Source organism: Thermobia domestica, chromosome 6 (genome assembly GCF_964235325.1).
Source record: "Thermobia domestica chromosome 6, izTheDome1.hap1.1, whole genome shotgun sequence".
Classification (NCBI taxonomy): domain Eukaryota; kingdom Metazoa; phylum Arthropoda; class Insecta; order Zygentoma; family Lepismatidae; genus Thermobia; species Thermobia domestica.
The window spans coordinates 312,155,968-312,160,967 of NC_137459.1; the positions used below are offsets into that span (position 1 = coordinate 312,155,968).

General features: G+C 44.4%; 1 pseudogene; it reads left to right on the forward strand.

The window, feature by feature from the left end:
* LOC145688661 (large subunit ribosomal RNA) overlaps positions 1 to 5,000 on the forward strand; it is a 9,516-nt pseudogene that overhangs the window by 1,962 nt on the left and 2,554 nt on the right.

Genomic DNA, 5,000 nt, shown 5'->3' on the forward strand with positions numbered 1-5,000 from the left:
TCTGGCTTAGCCTTCACGGATTTCCCAATGCAATACCCATCCTTTGGGCGAAAGGGAATCTGGTTCCTATTCCAGAACCGGGCAGCGGAACCGTATTCTACGGACCCTCACAGGTTCGTCAGGGTAACCTAACAGGACTCGGAGACGCCGTCGGGAGCTCTGGGAAGAGTTTTCTTTTCTGTTTCAGCGTTCACGTTCCCTGGAAGCATTTCGCATGGAGATAGGGAATAGAACGCGAAGAGCACCGCAGTTGCAGCGGTGTCCAGAGAGTCCCGATGGACCTTGAAAATCCGAGAGAGGGACACGTGGAGGTGTCGCGCCCGATCGTACCCATATCCGCAGCAGGTCTCCAAGGTGAAGAGCCTCTAGTCGATAGATTAATGTAGGTAAGGGAAGTCGGCAAATCCGATCCGTAACTTCGGGATAAGGATTGGCTCTGAGGATCGGGGCTAGTCGGGCTTGGTCGGGAAGTGGGTTGTTCGCTGACGTGCCGGGCCTGGGCGAGGTGACGGTCAAGGGTTACACCTTGTTCCTTAACCGAGTTCGGTCCCGTGCCTTGGCCTCCCACGGATCTTCCTTGCTGGGAGCGCCGGGCTACGGCTCGGTGTCTTGTCGGCTGCCATTCAACGATCAACTCAGAACTGGCACGGACCGGGGGAATCCGACTGTCTAATTAAAACAAAGCATTGCGATGGCCCTAACGGGTGTTGACGCAATGTGATTTCTGCCCAGTGCTCTGAATGTCAACGTGAAGAAATTCAAGCAAGCGCGGGTAAACGGCGGGAGTAACTATGACTCTCTTAATGATTTAGTATTAGTCGCGGAAAAAAGAGAGAAGATGTTGGAAATGTTAGAGATGGTGAACACCTATCTTAGAAATTTGGATATGAATCTCTCGATTAGTAAATGCGTGGCTTTCTTGATACGGACGTGTGGTAAAGCCTGGATTTCGAGAAATCCAAATTTGAGTTTGGGTGATAAAGAAATTAGGTCAATTGAGATCAATGAAGCATTCAGATACTTAGGTTGTATGTTTACGATTAAGAATGGAAAAATGGTCTCATATGATGCAGAGTATCTTAATCTTCTGCTCAATAGAGTGAAGAGACTTTCTTTAAAGCCGAGGAAAAAGTTGCAATTAGTTAAGGATTATCTTATTCCCCGTTTTTATTATGTATGGACGATAGCGGAAGCAAATATTACTTTGCTAAGGTCTTTAGATTTGAATGTTCGAAGATTCATAAGAGAAGTATTACATCTTACAACTTCTACAACTGAATGGTTATGCTATTGTCGACTTAGGGATGGGGGATTGAGTTTTCCAAGACTGGAGGATTTGCTGCCAAGGCTTCAAGCAAAAATGAAAATTAGACTGTTGGAATCCTCAGACCCGATAGTAGCTCAATTGGCGTTGGAAGCGGATTTAGTTAAAGAAGTGGAACGATTCGGTCGAGATAGGAAGATTACTGGTGTGGTTACTCTCAAGAAAATAGATAAGTTACGGGATTTAGAAAAAGATAGTTATTTTGAGGCTTGGAAAGGCTTAACTTCACAAGGAAAGGGTATTGGTTCATTTGGTAATTCTAGAATAAGTAACTGTTTTCTGGAAGATGAATCATACTTGAGTGAGAGTCGTTTCATTGATGCGTTGCAGATGAGGACAAATACAACCGGTGTAAGAGCGGTGCTTCATAGAGCTGGTCTAATTGAAGATGTAAACTGTAGACTATGTCATTCGCAGGTTGAAACAGTTGGACATGTGGTGGGTGAATGTTTTCAACACAAGGATAGGCGAATTAAACGTCATGATGAAATCACTCAATTGATTCTGGACCATTGTATGCGCAAGGGATATGGAGTTTACAAGGAAAATACCCTTGTAATTGGTGATACACGGCTTAAACCAGATTTAATTGTGGAGACTGAGAGGAAAAGATTTGTTGTGGATGTCTCGGTTCGATATGAAGATGGTGACAATTTGGTAAGGGCAGTACGTGAAAAGAAATCGAAATATAAGGATATTGGTTCAGTATTTGACGATGATAAGGAATTTCGAGTTCTTCCGGTGATTATAGGATCTCGTGGTGCTGTTCCCAATTCAACGATCAAGGTTTTAGAAGAGATAACTTTGTGTGATGTTAAGTTATTGAAAACAATGTCAATGATAGCTTTAAGGACATCAATTGAAATTGTGAACAGTCATTTTGACTATGGAAATAGATATACTCATTAATCCATTCATAGTTCCCCGCCTCCTCGTGGCGCGCGTCGTCAACAGAGTGGAGTTTCTCCTCTCTGGCTAAGTGGGAACATTTATTTTGGTCTTTGATTTGTGTGTAATTTTGTATTTAATATTGTGTCAATTAATTATATTTTTTTTCTTGTATTTATTTTTTTTAATTATTTATTGAACTATCTTTTAACATTATTACTTGACACTTTTAATGTGTTTCACAACTATTTTATTGTAATTTGTTTATTTATTGGATGTAAGGCGAGGCTTAGATAGTTAGCATGAATTTTTGATATCATTCCTAACAATATTTTAATTGAACTTGTTATTTTAGTTAGATAGGACTACCCTACCTTGAATATTATCTTTGTTAATAATTTTGTTCTTATTTATTTTATATTGTTTATTATATATTTATACTATCTTTGATAGGAATAATTTTAAAAATGTTCATAGGTACTAGTTAATACTAGGAATACTTTACATATAATTATGTGTAAGTAGGGTAGCCAAATGCCTCGTCATCTAATTAGTGACGCGCATGAATAGATTAACGAGATTCCCACTGTCCCTATCTACTACCAGAGAGACCAAAATACAATCCCAAGCACATGAACTGGGTGCAACTAAGGGAAAACCTGGATCTGACGAACGTCATAGTGCCTGATGTGGATGAGTCCGCAAGAAAGCTACAAGATGCCATAGTGCAAGCAATCGAACGAAGCCAACAGCCACCTCATCTGCTGGATGGAGCCACCATGTCCTTCTGGACACACCGGTTAACTAGACTGAGAGCAAGAAGTCGAAGACGACGGAAGCAATATCAGTCCGTGCTGGACCCAGAAATCCGAAGGGAGAGACTTGCACGTTATAGGGAGGCAAAACGAATATTCGAACGAGCCCTAAACAAAGCAAGGGTGGCCTCATGGGAAAGCTATGTCCGGAGCAATCTGGAACAGGACCCATGGGGAGTACCTTACAAGATTGTCAGCAAGAAGATCAAAGCGCCTGAGGTGATGCAAACCCTCCAAAAAAGTGCTACGGCACTCACGGAGGGGGGACAGGAGACGGGTGACCTCCTGATGAGGATACTTCTTCCTGATGATAGTCCGGAAGAAGATGACGCAGAACAAAGGAGAAAACGCGATGAAATTCTCAATGGCTATGATGCTGAAGAGGACATAGCTATGTTCTCGGAAGCAGAGGTGAAGGTGGCAATTTCGGAACTGAGGTCAGGAAAGGCCGCAGGACCAGACGGGATTAGGCCAGAAATAGTCAAGCAATGTTCAAATGAACTTGCAGAAACGCTGACACTCTTGTACAACGCATGCCTCGAACAACGGAGAGTACCGAATGTCTGGAAAGAGGCAGAAATGGTAATATTCAGCAAAGGTGAGGACAAGGATCCACAGGATCCGAAATCGTACAGGCCAATCTCCTTATTGAACGTCCTGGGAAAAGTGCAAGAAAAGTTGCTAATCCGGAGGCTAAATCTGCACCGCCAGAGAACTGGAATGGTAGCACAACAGTATGGCTTCCGACCCCGGAAGTCAACTGAAGATGCCATAAACCACGCGTTGACGGCAATCAAGGGAACAACAACAAAATATGCCATCGGCATATTTGTTGACATCTCTGGGGCATTCGATAACCTCTGGTGGCCGACCCTCTTTGGGCGCCTCAGGGAGATGCGATGTCCCAGAAACTTATATGACATGTTCCTTGATTACTGTAGGAACAGGAAAGTAAGATTCCAGATCGGAGATGTCAGTATCTCCAAAACCTGCACCAAAGGCTGCCCCCAGGGATCTGTGTGCGGACCAAGCTTCTGGGATGTGGCGACTGAACCTCTCCTAACGGAGCTATTAAGCATGCCAGAGACAGTGGATCTCGTGGCTTTTGCGGATGACTTGCTAGTACTCACGGGAGGAGCCTCCCGCAGAGAGATAGAGGAAAAAGGAAACGCAATATTGCAGTGCCTCGATATATGGTGCAGATCCAACAAATTGACTGTTTCAGTCAACAAGACGGTCTACATGCTGTTTGGGGAGAAGCTCCTTAGGGATCCAATTCTCAAACTAGGCAGACAGACCATAAAGCGAGTACGGATAACAAAATACCTAGGAGTGGTTCTCGATGAATCACTCAATATGCAAAGGCATATCGACTACATCTGCAACCGAGCAAGTAACATCGCACAAAGGATTCTTTCATTGGGAGGAAGACGGTTCCAGCTCCACCCTAGCCAAATCAGAATGTACAATGACAGTCTGTGGACCTCGGTGCTGGCTTACGCAGCTAGTACCTGGGCACATAGACTTGTTGAGCGAAGTGACAACAAAAGCAGGGTCAACAGAGTACAACGCTCAATCTTACAACGATTAAGCGGTGCATACAGGACGACTCCTGGCGAAGCACTCTGCGTAGCACTGGGAATAATACCAGTTCACCTTAGAATATTGGAGCGAGCTGCCAACTACTGGATCAGGCGTGGGGAACCTGAAAAAACTGTTGACCTAATAGGCCACCTCTGCACTTCCAAGGCAGAAACAAGGGCCGGCATACTGGCAGCCTGGCAAAGGGAATGGGACACCTCCGAAAAGGGAAGAAGAATCCACGACGTGCTACCGGATGTGGCTGAACGGCTGCTCCTGAAGCACTTGACCCCAGTAAAAGGCCTTGTACATTTTGCAACAGGACATGGTCCATACAATGCAAAACTCCATGACATGGGGTTAGTGGCAGTGGCACAGTGTGAGTGCGGACG